The 15,913-nt window shown below is 39.6% G+C and overlaps 1 protein-coding gene across 1 annotated transcript in view; it reads left to right on the forward strand.

Annotated features, from left to right (window-relative positions):
- The window catches only part of NALF1 (NALCN channel auxiliary factor 1), a gene marked incomplete at both ends in the record, with an annotated part of 605,530 nt that overhangs the window by 337,086 nt on the left and 252,531 nt on the right, over window positions 1–15,913 (forward strand). The gene's annotated exons all lie outside the window — the stretch shown is intronic.

The raw sequence follows: 15,913 nt of genomic DNA on the forward strand, positions 1-15,913 counted from the left end.
CTCTAATCCTTTTCTGTGTAATTTCACTCTTGTCTAATATAATAATAAAGATTCGTTCAGAGCTCTCTGAAAAAAAATCACATGGTCTAAAAATCATGCCAGTCCCACAGTCATCGGAAGTCTACTTTGTCTTATGGTTCTTTCCTTAGGAGGCCTATATTTGTGTCTGTAGATTTTTTTTTTAAAAGATTTTATTTATTTATTTGATAGACAGAGATCACAAGTTGGCAGAGAGGCAGGCAGAGAGAGAGGAGGAAGCAGGCTCCCTGCTGAGCAGAGAGCCCGATGCGGGGCTTGATCCCAGGACCCTGAGACTAAGGCAGAGGCTTAACCCACTGAGCCACCCAGGTGCCCCTGTGTCTATAGATTTAAAAAAAGGTAGGAAATACCCTTTACTTCTTGCTGCCTTAGTTGCTTTTTAATAAATCCGATTTCTCTGTGTCATGGGTGGAAATCTGATTAGATGAAGACCACATGTACACTGCATGTCATCGAATCAAATATGCTCGCAATCAGCAGGCCGGGGAAAAATAGACAAGTAAAATGTGACAAGCTGTTGTTGACTTTATTACACAGCCAGACTTTAGAAATCTGAAGGTGTGGTGTGTAAAGTCAGAATCAAAGAAATTCGGGACGTGAGATGGGATGTGTATGTGTTTTATCGGTTAGCCAAAGCATCCGTTACGCTGATTATATACGTACTATCTACATGGATATAAACGTGTTCCTTCATGCTCTCACTCGCTGGCAGGTGCTGAGAATGTTTGCTGTTTGCAGCTGTGATGCTTGGTGGATGAGTACAGGCACACTCAGCGCGGCTTATTTCTATGTGGAACACACATGCTGTTTGGGAGGGGACACTAATCCGGCCATCCCACTGATAAATGTAAGCCCCCCCCCCAAGTCCTGCTGGGTCCCATGGTCCTGGGAGGGCACGGAGTTTCATGAAGCTGTGGCCGGGAGGATGGCAGGATATTACATGGGGAGGAGCAGCAGGGGATGGTGATTTCTATTTTTAAATTACTCTCCATACTGAACTTTGGCCCTGTGGCCAGGGAATCGCTGTGGGGTTTGTCTCGCTCGTGTCCGTCTTCTCCTTGCTTGCCTGAGGCCCCCAGTTTCTCGCTGAGTTAGGCCACTGTCCATCTGCCATGTTGAGCAGGTTCAAGTGCATCTCGGCTTTTCCAAGACGACGACTCCAGGCTACTTCCTATGCTCTTGCTGCAAATTCATCTAATGTACAGATTGCATTAACTATTCTGCTTAAAAGGGTTGCTGATTTTTCTTATTTGCTGCAAAAATGTGGCTCCTCACTCTCCTTAAAATGAAACTCGCTGCCATCTTTCTCTCTTCATCCACCCCCTTCTCCTTTCTCGAATGCTGTCTGTCCTATCTTCACGTTCTTTGCTCTGCTGTAGACGTAGAAAGATATTATAAGATTTCTTGTGTTGAAAAGCAATGTCCTCCGTGGGGTCCCTGACTTTCTTAGTCAGCGTTCTCTAGAAGGAGAACATAGGATGTGTGTGTCTGTCTGTATGTATGTCTATATAGAATTGGCTCAAAACTTGTTAGGCCTGGCAAGTCCAAAACCCGCAGGGCAGGCTAGTAAGCTGGAGACCAGGGAAGAGTTGATATTGCTGTCTTGAGTCTGCAGGCAGAATTCCCTCTCCTTTGGGGTACCACAGTCTTTTTTTTTTTTTTTTTCTTAAGAACATCCGTGGATTGCATGAGGCCCACCCATGTTATGGAGAGTCATCTGCTTTATCTCATATCTGTGGGTCCCAGTGTTAATGCCATGTAAAAAGTAACCTTCCCAGCAACCTCTAGATGGGTGTTTAAACCACTCTCTGGGGACGCTAGCCGAGCCAAGCTGACACATAAAATTAGCCACCACGCTCAGATCATCAGTCTCACACAGATGGTAGAAATATGGATAATAGAACACTTTCTATATGGCCTAAGTCAGTAGCCTCTTTTCCTACTCAAGCTTCCAGTATTTCTATTATTTATCAGGTCGGACCACTTAAAACTTGCAGTGTCATGGAGCAGAGGACTCCTGTCAACCCTCTTGATCTTTTTGACACTGTTGAATGTCACCTTTGACAAGTGTTGCTTATGCTGTTAATTAGACCCACACGGACTTTCCGCTGAGCCCCCACGGCACCTCACACATTCTCCCCCTTGGGTTTTCACTCACACTGCTTCACCCACAACCCTCTTCCTAAAGACAATGCTCTTCTTCATGCTTTGTCCTCCTCAGTGGTACCTTTCATAAGAGGTCCTTAATAGTTGTTAAGTGAACTACAAAATCAATAAAAAAATCAAGTTTAGTGCAACTGTTTACATACTTCTGGGAGAAGTAACATAAACAATTGTTAGTTCAGGTATGATTACTTTCATATAATTACCTATTTTTAGTAGAAAAGAAAATATCACCAGGTCTTTTCCCACCAGTGTCTGAAAGGAAAGCAAGAAAGACTTTTATGCTATACGTCATTTTGGATATACCATTGTGACAAAGGTAGCATTTCATTTAATAGGAATTTTATGTATGGGCAATTTCCACTCTTGGAGAGAAGTGTCACGGTAGGAAATCCATTCAGCTCTGTGTGAAACAAAAACTTTCCTTCAGTGGCTTTCTCTTAATCTCTAAGCATTATAATGCAATTGCTGTCTGTTTTGCTAATCAAACTCCTAGCTGTCAATCTAGCGGTTATGTATTTGTCAGATCAGTTTAACTGTAAGTAATAGAGGAGAAGATCTTCAGCCTCAAAGAAGCAGAGCAACCTCCAGGCTGGTCAGAAGAATACAGATATTCAGGTCTTGGCCATCTTAAGGAACAAGAAAAGGGGTACGTCAGTCTCAAATGATCAAAACTTTTTCCCACTTTGTTTGTTCGAAATATTTGGAAACTTTGGAATTGTTTTGAAGAATATAGTACAGTTAGTAGATATATTAACCAAAGGATATGAGAATGCCTTCATCGGTACATTTTGCTTAAAATTGGAGACTTAACAGTGATCCTATATTTAGTGAATCCTTAGTGCTCTAGAATTTACCTTATCTCACACAACTGCTGCTTCTAAACATTCACACAACATTCAGCTTCTAAAAGACTTCACTTCAGACCAGAATAAAAAAAGTGAAGTAGGCCTCCCGCATAAACAGGTTTAGCTCTTTTATAGACACTCCAAAGACGCATGACATGGAACAACTCAGAATCTTACCGAACACACTGGAATGGCAGATAGGCTAGAATGACTTAGCTAATGAGCAGCTCAGCGAATGAATGACCTAAGGAATGAACGACTTAGCCGATGAGTGAACTGAGCCCCTACAGAGGCGAACTTTAGCGCCCTGAGAGGGGAGTCTCTGATGTCAGCTGCCAGGGTTGAACTGCGACTGCCCCCTCACTAGCCAGGTGTCCCTGGACCCCCACCCCATCTCCCTGAGCCTCCCCGTCCTCCACTGTGAATGATAGCGGCAGCAGGCGTGCTAAAAGAAGTTCGCTTTCCATGACGTTTTGTCTCCACGTTAGGAGTAAAGTAATTCCCTTCCACTGATTATGAAAACTGGACCCTCTCTCTGTATTTTTTTTTTTCCCCTGCCATCCTTCAAGCCAGAAATTCCGTAATGGGCTCATCTTCCAGAGCTTTGATGTCGTACTTGGTGTCACAGCACTTCCCAGGAAGGTAGAACTTGGGAGCTGGAGCAGGGGGCCCGGGGGGCAGAAAATGAGTGGAAATAATTGTGCATAACCTTCCAAAAACGGTGGAAGTTCTTCCACAATATTAATTTCCTTTAAAAAATCCACTTTAATTTAAATGAAGTTACCAACAAGTTTCAAATACACGACGGTCACATTTCATGCGTCTAAAATAATCATTTTACAACCCGCTGAAACTGGTAGGAACATAATACCGTCCTTGATATTATTTAATTAGTAAGCATCAGCTACTCCTCTTTCCAGTTTTTTTTTTCCCCCTCGAGCAGATCTCACTTCAGACCTCAGCTAGCACTTGAATTCAGTTTAGAAATTAGTTATTTAATAATTCTAACCACCAAAGAGCAAAAAGCCACAATTGTGAAAATGGATACATATAGAATAAATGCCAGTGACAAATGGAACTATTTAAAAAGCTGGTGTGGAGGAGGGCAGAATGAGAATGAGTCTCCTTTGACAGATATGTTAAAGTAATGAGGTATTTTGTAATACAGGAGATGAATATACTATTCCTATTTCTTTAATGTGACTATAAAAGTAAAACAAGACAGGAATATTATGAAGAGAAATTATTCATAAGAAGCTAATTGTTCTGATGTCAGGAGTTTCGAAATTCCCAAAAGGCAGAACTTGATTATACATTAGTTATCTTGGGGATTTTGCATTGCCACTTTTGAGAGACAAATGTTTAAGATGCCTGGGCAGGGAGGGCAGAAATAGACCAGAAGGGGGTGGCTGGTCCTCACTTGGTTTAAGGGACCGACATGAATGGCATCCTCTGTGGAAGGAAGGCTAGAACTGATAGCATGAGAAATTCCTTTGGCACTCGGAAACATTTGAATAAAAAAGTAACTTTGATGTGAAGAACTTTCAATTCTCCTGGTTTGCCAAGTATTCTGCATGATGAAATTCTAGAGAAAATTTTGAACTGCAGCTTTTATGGAAAGTCTGAAATTATTTCATTTTAGGATCTGGAACAAGTACATTTACTTCTAAAGATCCTATATATTAACCAAATGCATATTTTAGTACTTAATTCAACTGTGTAAGATATTAATGTAACGGAGATTTTTGTGATGCCTGTTACTTATTGAATATTCAATAAATAATGGCATATATTATCACCTTTAATATGTGTGCTTTACCTTGATGCATTATATTAAATTTATAAAATAATTTCATTGGAAGTATATGTGCTTTGTATCATTTCTAAATATTTACTTATCAAATTGCATAATTAATTAGATTTTGTTAAATTCCCTGTAGAAAAAAAAACAAGGTCCAACTAGAAATAAAAAGCATTTGCACTAAACTGAAGCATGTTTGAGCTGTGCATTAGAAATGTACATTTTCTTTTTTCTTTAAAGATTTTATTTATTTATTTGAGAGAGAGAAAGAGACAATGAGAGAGAGGGCACGAGAGTGGGGAGGGGCAGAGGAAGAAGCAGACTGCCCACTGAGCAGGGAGTCCAATGCGGGACTCGATCCCATCCCGGGACTCCAGGACCATGACCTGAGCTAAAGGCAGTCGCTCAGCCAACTGAGCCACCCAGTCATCCCCAGAGTTTACATTCTCCTGTAAGAAAATTAACTTTAAGTGCAAATACTTGAAGGACCACACCAAAGTAGAACTTGCACCTGATGAGTTTTAAAAAAGCCAGCAAGAATTTATTCAAGGCTGTTGTAACAGAGGAGAGAAGCCAGAACATCACCTGAGTCCACTCTGCCCAAACAGAGTGTGGGGTGGGATTGTAAACTCTATGAGTGTGCTGATTGTTTTTACCTCTCCCCCCAAAAAGTCAACGTTCCGTGACAGAGGGTACTGTGGTAGCTATACACATGCAGAAGGCAGGCCCGTCCCCCACCACAGAGACTAGGAAATGGGGCACGATCTCATCTAATGACTCCATTTCTAAAGGATGGCTCCCAAGTCCTCAGGAAGATGCTCCTGGATTATAGACATGGCAAGGGGCTTTACAACAATGTACATCTCAAAAGCACAAAACTTGGAATATTTACAATTACTGGTAAAAAAAAAAAAGTGCTCTAAGGAAAGGGAGGTCGGGGTCTAGAATCAGGAGGAAGCTTGTATCTGTGGTTTTATCACATGGAGGAGAACATTGGGTCATCGTGGTCAGCCACCACACTAACGTGTTGACCAAGTCAGGTTCCATTCATTACCTCCACTGTGAGGGGACACATGACAAAGTATTTCAGTGGCTTTGGAAGAGAGACCCATGGACAAGTATTTATGTGCTTCTGAAGCCTGGACTCAGAGGATTTAAGAAGCGTCCTTCAACGCAGGGATCTGATTGAGATTGCGTCAAGGTCGTGATACTATAACTTAGGACTGGTAGACCCAGAAGCGCAAGTGTCTTGAAGCAAGTTTTTACAAATGAACAGTGGTTTAAGTAGAGAAGGATGTTATTTGGGCAGTTTGTTGGTTTGGGAAAAGTTCCTGGACTTTACAATGAAGTGACTTACTGGCTTACATAGCCTTATCTTCCTAAGAAAGAATTTGCTGGAACAAATAATAAAATCAGGTTGATGTAGAAGGCCTTGTTGATCTTGGTCCTGGACATGAAACTCTGGGATGACTTGAGGTCTCAATTCTTGGTAGTTAATTAACGAGTCAGCTGTATGTGTGTATGTGTGTGTGTGTCTGTGTTAAAAATTGAAATAGAAGACAAAGATGGTTTTCATTTGCTTGGACTTGTTTATTGACTCAGTTTCCCCAACTACAAATACCATTCCTAAGAGCTTTGAGTATTACATGAAAATCCTTTTTAAGGTCACATCAGTATGATTTGTATTTTTAAAGGAATTAATGTCCATTTAAACACTCTAGTTACTCTCCTAAATTGTTTGTTGACTTACAAATTAATTGATCCCTGAGTTTCTAAATACCTCTTGGCCCATTAAAGGAACACTTGCGTTAATTGACTCAGCAGAGGATCTCTGTGGTCGTCTCTGCTGCCAGATAATTTTTATCAGGTGAGTCCATTTAGGTATTCCAGTATAAACCTGTGATCACATCCGGATGAGATTGAACACAAAAATCCCAGCTCCATGTGCCTAAAGTGAAATGTAGTTATAAACAGAATCAAAGTCCCAAGGTTATATACACTTTAGTCACTGCGGTGTGAGGGATTCAATGTTTTGGGTGGTTTGATTCTGTCCAAATACAAAGAAATACTTTAAAGTTCTTACTCTTAGAATGACCGTCAATTTGCTTATAATATACTAAAAATTAATTTAATATTATCAGCATTTTTTAGATTTCTTTTCAGCGTAACAGAATTCATTGTTTTTGCACCACACCCAGTGCTTCTTGCAATACGTGCCCTCCTTAATACCCACCACCTGGATCCCCCAACCTCCCACCCCCGACCCTTCGAAACCCTCAGGTTGTTTTTCAGAGTCCGTAGTCTCTCATGGTTCACCTCCCCTTCCAATTTCCCTCAACTCCCTTCTCCTCTCCATCTCCCCATGTCCTCCATGTTATTTGTTATGCTCCACAAATAAGTGAAACCATATGATAATTGACTCTCTCTGCTTGACTTATTTCACTCAGCATCATCTCTTCCAGTCCCGTCCATGTTGCTACAAAAGTTGGGTATTCGTCCTTTCTGATGGAGGCATAATACTCCATAGCGTATATGGACCAGGGCGTCTTGGTTCTTTCCACAGTTTGGCGACCGTGGCCATTGCTGCTATAAACATTGGGGTACAGATGGCCCTTCTTTTCACTACATCTGTGTCTTTGGGGTAAATACCCAGTAGTGCAATTGCAGGGTCATAGGGAAGCTCTATTTTTAATTTATCAGCATTTTTAAAGAAAGACAAATATACTTTTGCAATCTAAATTTAATTTAGTTTATCTTATTTTTCTCTTACATTGTATGCATGAGAAAAAATAGGCTCAAACGTTTAAGGATGTGGTCAGAGAGTGAGTAGGGAAAGTCAGACGTTTTAAACTTGTGTGTTATAGTTTTTCATTCTACATCACACAGTTGGCTAGGTCAGAAGAGCTGACCTTTTACAATCACTGTCTTGGGTGAGGGGTTCATATTTCAAAATTCAGAGCTCAGGGGAGATCATTGTGTAGAATGAGTACTAATGTGTCCCTCAAAAGAATGGGGTTGTCTGCAGACCTAGAGACTCTGCTTCCCAATGAGTGTGTCCCCAGAGGCATCTGGGCCAACAGTTACAGGGTACTGAGCTGCTTTCTCTCTCAGTTCTGCACTTGTTTCTACTTCTCTTTCGTCTCTTAAAAAGAATACAGGAGGAAATTGTATTTTTGCACTGGGCGATGGCTTTGGGTGTGCATTTCTCTGTGAGCTCCTATACAGCGTTGGTTGAACAGCCCTCAATAAAGAGCTCCTGTGAGGAAATAATTTCTCCCTTGAGGTCCGTTCCTTTCTGCTGTAATTGTGTCCATTTAATTGAACTGAAAGAGACAACAAGTTTCCTGAGAATTTCTATAGCGGTTTCTAAAATAAAATTAAGTTATAATTATACTTGTTTTCATGTTACTTTATTACTTGTGTCTTCAAGGGTATGTTTAAAACACTGATTTGAAGAGTAAATCTCTATTACCCAAAGAATGCCCAATAAACCCATTGTCAAGAAGATCGGGCATCAGATCACTTTATGGTAATTGACAGGTACGCACGGGAACAAAAGTGCTGTGTTCGAACCGGAGGGAGAGGTATCTCTTCCATGTACTTGAATGTAGAGCTCAGAGCTGCCGCCCATCACCGTGTCCGCCTCCTACGCTTCAGCTCTTCTGCTCTCCTCCCAAACACTCTAGGACGGGGGTGCCTGGGTGGCTCAGTGGGTTGAGTGTCATCTTCAGCTCAGGTCATGATCTCAGGGTCTTGGGATCGAGCCCCGCATCGGGCTTCCCCTCAGCGGGTAGTCTGCTTCTTCCTCTGCCCTTCCTTGTGCTGTCTCTTCCTGTCTGTGTCAAGTAAATAAACAAAATCTTGAAAACCAGGAAACAAAAAACAGTCTAGAGCCTCCTGACTCTCTGGCAAGAATCTTGGCTTCCATTTTTCTGGATGGAACCGGTTCCAAGTATCGTGCCTAGAGATCTATGGGTTTGTCTCTCCGTAGCTCTATGTAGGATGAATAGCTTTGTCAGCAGGGTTTGGATACGAGGGGCTTAATGTCAAAATGTCACCATCCACCACGCTTCATTTCCCAGCTGTAGGGATCGTTGTTCCTTCTCAGTCCTAAACTGTCTATGTTCATCTTCATTTCAGATTGCAAAATCAATTAATACTCTGCAAATGCCAGACCAACATGAAAATCTAGAAAATAAAGTCAAAGGACCCCAGGATCATGACTGGAGCTGAAGGCAGATTCTCAACTGACTGAGTGACGAGGTTCCCCCAATAAAATATTTTTAATAAAAATATTTAAGGGGAGGTGTGGGGCGTCGAGGTGGCTCAGTCGATTGAGTGCCTGACTCTTCGTTTTGGCTCAAGTCATGATCTCATGGGTTGTGGGATCGAGCCTCACCTGGGTGGGACTCCGTGTTCACTGGGAAACCTCCTTAAAGATTCTCTCCCTCTCCCTACGCCCCTCTCCCCACTTGCTTACTCGCGTGCACTCTCTCTCTCTCTCAAATAAATAAACATTTTGAAAAATATTGCATGGGCATCCTCTATCAGTTCATACAGAATCATACTACTTTACATGGCCACATTATATTCTATGGTATGTATGTCAAATAATTCACTGAACTACATACTGTGAACGGGCTTTAGGCTTTTCCAGCCTCCTTAGTTTTGGGACTAATCCTTCAATAAACATTTTTGTGCACTGTCGTAGTCAGCCTGGGCAGCTGTAACAAAATACAATAGACCTGGGGGCTTGGACAGGAGACACTTATTTCTCACAGGGCTGGAGGCTGGGAGATAAAGGTGCTAACAGATTTGATTCTGAAGATCATCTTCCTTGGAGACTGCTGTCTTCTCACTATGTCTTCACATGGTGACAGAGAGAGGGAGAGAGAAAGCCAGAGCCAGAAGAAGAGAGAGAAAGAGACAGAGTGCTCCTGTCTCTTCTTATAAGAACACTAATCTCATATGAGGACCCCGCCCTCCTGGCCTCATCTGAACCTAATTGCCTTCCAGAGGCCCCACTTCAGTCTACCATCACTTTAGGGTTAGGGCTTTAACATATGGATTTTGAGGGGGACACAGGTGAATATATAGCATATATATATACATATGCATGGATATAAATATTTCTGAAGGATGGCTTCTAGAAAGGAAATTTTTTGGTCAAATTAACTTCTGTTTTTATTCGTAAGAGATTATGACTGAACAGTGTAAGAACATACCCTGACTTTCCTGAACATATTACCATTACATATCACAGCACATCACTGTTAACAAGTATTATGACCTCTCCATCCCAGAATAGCCTTTGTGCCCGACTCGGTGCCTGAGAGACAGTTTCATTTTCCTTTTGAAAATGAATATATTTAAATAATTGACCTAAAGCATTGAAAACTCAAAACTTTCCTCTGTTACCTGGCTGAACTGTCAAATCAGTAAAGAAGTAAGGTAAGAAATTCTTAATTAACTATAGTTAGTAACACTGTATTGCATATATGGAAGTTGCTGGGAGAGTAGGTCTTCAAAGTTCTCATCACAAGAAAAAAAGTCTTGTAACTCTCATGATGGATGTTAGCTATGCATACTGTAGTGGTCATTTTGCAATATGTACTAATATTGAATCACTACGGTGTATGCCTGAAACTAATACAATGTTATATTTCAATTATACCTCAATAAAAAATAGTTAAATAATAAGTATATGCAAAATATTTACTGCTTTAATAATAAGTACTTTAATAATAAGTATATGCAAAATAATAATAAGTATATGCAAAAAATTTAGGAAGAAGTTGAGGTAGAGATCATTAGACCCTTCCAGCTAAGACTTAATCATTCTAGCATGTTTTAAAATGATTTGGCTTTTTTGAATAATTACTATGAGTTAATTACTATGCAATCCAAAATAGCCATAGATGTTGGTGGATACGCTCTAAGAAATATGCCATAAATTTATCTTGACTAAAATGATATACTTTACACCCATAGTAGACACTTTAAATTTTTTCTATTACTATGATTCGACTTACAGAAATCATGTGCCTATATTGTAAGCTTAAAAATATGACTTGAAACATCATCTATGAACATGATTGTCTATAAACAAAACAGTCTTTTATCTCTCAAAAGATATGTTCAAAGACTTTATATGTAGCTAGGTTGTATAATAAATATTTTTCAAGTAGAATATCTTGTTGGAGAGGTGAACTTATTAACACTTTTTCATCACTGTTCTTCAAATATCGAGTAGATTTTTAAATCACATTAAAAATGAGTGTATCTGTGAAAGTAAGACTCAGCTTTGAGAGAAGTCAAGGTCATATTTTATGGTAAAAATTGTATTGAGGAACTGTGCTCAAAATTCAGCAAAACATAACATCTGTGTATTTTTAACTATAATCGTATTTCTGTGTGCTTATTTGAGAAATCATCAGATAATTTTAAGTGTTATTAGTGCAATTTATTTTTTACCACTTTATTTTTTTTAAATTTATTTGTTTATTTTTATTTATTTTTAATTTTTATTTTTTAAATTTCTTTTCAGTGTTCCAGAATTCATTGTTTATGCACCACACCCAGTGCTCCACGCAATAGGTACCTTCCACAATACCCACCACCTGGCTCACCCAACCTCCCACCATCCTCCTCTTTAAAACCCTCAGTTAGTTCCTCAGAGTCCAGTCTCTCATGCTTGTCTCCCCCTCCAGTTTCCCCCAACTCACTTCTCCTCCCTCTCTCCCCATGTCCTCAGTGTTATTCCTTATGATCCACAAATAAGCAAAACCATAAGATAACTGACTCTATCAGATAAATTTCAGTAGCTAATTGTGTATGTTACTATGTGCATTTTGGTCTGATACCATGCAAATGTATCTGTGAGATAATTATCTTCTCTCACTGTGAATATTTTCCCCTCCTCTTTCTTTCCAAAGTGCTTTGCTCATATCCCCTTCCTTCTTCCCTCCCTCCCTCTCTTCCTTCCTTCCTTCCTTTAAAAAAAAAAAAATTAAATATAACTTACATGCAGTGTTATATTAGTTTCAGGTGTACAATATAACTATTCAACAATTCTATACATTATTCAGTGTTTTCTTTGTCTTTTTATTGAAGAACAGTTGAATACAGTGGTATATTAGTTTCAGGTATACAATAGTAACTCCACAGTTCTGCACAGTAAGCTATGCTTACCATGGTAAGTGTAATTACCATCCATCACCATACAACGTTATTGCAATATGGACTATATTCCCCAAGCTGTACTTTTCTTCCCCTTGCCTTATTTATTTTATAACTAGAAGTTGGTTCTTCTTAACCCTTTTCATCTATTTGACCCAGCCCACATCCCTCCACCCCCTCTCCTCTGGCAAACAAGAGTTTGTTCTCTGTTCCTATTTCTTTGTGTGTTTGCTTGTTTGTTTTGCTCTTTAGATTATACATAGAAGTGAAATCACACGTCTTTCTGTGGCTTGTTTATTTAGCATAATACCCTCTAGGTCTGTCTATGTTGTTACAAATGGCAAAATACCATATTTTTCAATGGCTGACTAACACTCATATCTTTGCTATTGTATCATTGTAATGCTACAATGAATATAGGGGTGCAGATATCTTTTCAGATTAGAGTTTTTGTTTTCTTTGGGTAAATACCCAGGAGTGGAATGGTTAGATTGTATAGCATTGCTATTTAAAAATCTTTGTGGACCCTCTGTGCTGCTTTCCACAGCGCCTACACCAGTTTGCGTTCCCACCAACAGTGTACAGGGGTCCCTTTTCTTCACATCCTCAGTCAACACTGGTTCTTCCTTATCTCTTCAATATGAACCATTATTATAGTTATTTGTCTCCCTGTTTGATTCCTCCCTTACTATTCTGTAAGCTCACTCACTTGTTAAAGGATGTTCACTACATGTTTATTTTGTCCAGAAGTTCTAGATGTTCTGTATCTACAATTTAGAACGCAAAACTGGTCAGCCTATTGCTGAGAATAGATACCTGTTCACATCTTGTTTCATTTCATTCTCATATTTTCCTTATAATGATTAGTGTTCAAGAGAGGAAACAGGCACAGTATGTTAAGTGGAGGAAGCACTGGTGACAGGCATGACAGTTGTGGCTCTGAAGACGCAGAGCAGCACATGCTCAGAATTTATTTCATCCCACCATGGACCAGCGTCGAGGGTCGCTGCCTCCTTCTTCTTCAGATATTAAGGTTTATGGGGGTAGAGACATGAGCAGCTATTCTTCTTGGTTCCTGAAAACATTTTTGAATGGAATCTGGCTTTGCAGATAGTGGTATCTGTTTCCCTGTAATTACAAATACATTTTAATGTATTTGTATTTGTATTTGTATTTAATGTATTTGGGATTGAGTTAAATTGCAACAAAAATCACTATAGAGCTCACCAGAATGTTTAGCAGTTCCCTTCTTTGAACTCTACAACACATCAGCAATTTGTTTCTTATTTGCATTAATTTATTGCAATGCCATGGCATAAGATAGAGGCAAGGAACAGTTATGTGACCTTTTCTTAGCCTGACAGTAACTGGTTTTAACAGTTCCAAAATATTGATTGTTAATTTGTCTAAAAATTTTACTGATAGTTTAAAGTATTTGATCTTTTAGTAATCGTATCTGCTTCTCATATAGCTATTTCCCTGCTAAGTGCAATTATTAACAACAAACTTTTTAATTGATTCTTTATTTTCATTAATCATAAAACATTGTACCATAAGAATTAAAAGAAGATCATGGAATTTTTATTGTTTATCTTAATAGCTTGATTTCACAGCCACATTAAGGAGTAAGTGGGACTTGAATACACTGCTATCCTTTTGCAGGTGGATTGCAGAATTTTTAAGTGTATTTTACAGAGTAATGGGAGAATATGGAATAGAAATAGTTCTTTTAGAGAACTGGAGACACATTTAGCCTTTCAGTTAAGAAAGTATCTATCTATGTCAGGTTGCCCAAATTATACAGATTTTACCTTGCTTGTTTGTCATTTCTATCCATAATAGAACTGTCACCAAGATTCACCTACTTCTGTGTCAGGGTGAAACGATGTGGCTTGTCTATAAATTCAAGTGGGCAAGAACATATGTTGCACTATATATACAAAACCTACACATGTGTTTAAAGAACATATTGAAGTAATAGATGAAAAGAATAATAAAAATTCCCAAGAAAGAAAAAGTGGTCAGAATTGTCGTGTGGATTTTTTGTGGAACAGGGAATCAAGTCTATAAGTGGTTGCCAGGCACCACCAGGTGAGGGCAGGGCCACATGGGCATGAGTGAATGGGAACCTTGGAGTGAATGAAATTGGTAGAGCAATTTGAAAGAGGCAAGAGCAGATTGCAACACCATCACCCCATCTGCACATTGCCTAAACAACCCCCAAATAGAGGAAAAACTGAGAAAACACCCTGAAACACACACACACACACACACACACACACACACACACAAACTTTATGAGAGGTTTTGAAAAACCATATGATACAAAGAGATTTCCCCAGTTCAAAGCCCATTTCCAGCTTAACTCAATGGGTTTCTTTTTCTCTCTCATACATTGAGGAAGAGGCCTTTGAACCATAAAATAAACTCTCCATCCCTGCTTCTGCCTGAAGTTGAAGAGACCAGACAACTCGAAATCTGAAGATTTTACAAGACACCCATTGTACTCTAGGCCACAAGGGGTGGGCAACGGATGGGCTCCAGGAAGCAAGAAATTCTTTGCCCCATTCACTCTGGACCCAATGCTGAGTTTCTTGGTGACCATCACCCCCCATTTGTCTCTCCCCACTATCTCTCCCGCTTGCCCTTATTACCAGATCCATCACATTCCTGAACTCGCCCCCAGCGACCTGATCAATAGTTACAGCATGGTTCTAGATGTGGAGTGGGATTTCTTTCCTCGTTCTTGTTGGTGAAAATGGGCAGAAGATCATTATATAGGAAAGCATTAACACAGGTGTGTCAATGCAAGCACTGGACCAACAGATCACCTCAGAGCTGCTCTGTTCACACGGTCTTCTGGGGTAGAGGTTCCCACAGAACAGAGAAGACCAGGCAGGTGCAAAGATATGAATGAGTAACAGGAGTTTGAACAGGTTGGGGTGGGGGGTGCAGAAAGATTCAAAGGAAAAAATGGGAAAACCTTAAGGTTTTTGCTGAACAAAGAAAGTAAACAGAGAGATATTTAAATAACTACACCATTTGATTCATGGTGTACATTAATAATATACAAATATTTAATAAACCAGAAACCAAGAAATATTTAATAAACCAGGATGCTCTATGTGATTTCTTTTTATATTAAAAAAATCTAAGTTAAAAACATCTATATTACCAAAGCCCCAGATAATTTTAATGACAGAAGCAATAGTAAGTAAATATAAATCAGACTTGCTGATTTCTGTGCTCTGAATAAAAAAAGTTAAAAGTAAAGCTTATACACGAAAATGTGAATTTAATAAAAAGGGAAGCGTGACCTGTAGGGCCAATCCTTTGTGAAAAATAAAACATAAGGCCACCTCATAGAAAAGTGAAGATCAGATCATTCTTGAATTATTTTACTCATTTAAAATTTCATGTTGCATACCTTTAAACCATGACATGATTTCCCATAACAGGAAGATTCAAAGTATCATAAGCATTTGGAGCTCACAGTGGGATACTCTCCTCCAAGCCCTTTGCTTGGTCACCACAGTGTCATTTTGGCTTTCCCCCTCTCAGCGGCATACAATGGCTACAACATTGTCAAATAGTTCACATTTAAATTTCCTTCCTTTTCCTATGTAATCACAGTTAACAGCCGAGGATGATCACTCAGTGATGGTCCTGTATCAGTCACTTTGATATGCCAGGTTTTGTGTGAATTGGTGAATGAATTCTGTCTATATGATAGATTGGCAAAATAGCCAAGATGGACCTCAACTTCTTCAAAGTAGCGGCATTGTGGTTTAGGACAATGAGGAGCAAGGAGTCAGCCCCCTGCCTGAATGGGAGCATGGGTTTGGTGTCTGACAGGTGGATTGGCGTCAAGACTGTCTTACTT

This window comes from Martes martes (assembly GCF_963455335.1).
Source record: "Martes martes genome assembly, chromosome: 3".
Taxonomy (NCBI): domain Eukaryota; kingdom Metazoa; phylum Chordata; class Mammalia; order Carnivora; family Mustelidae; genus Martes; species Martes martes.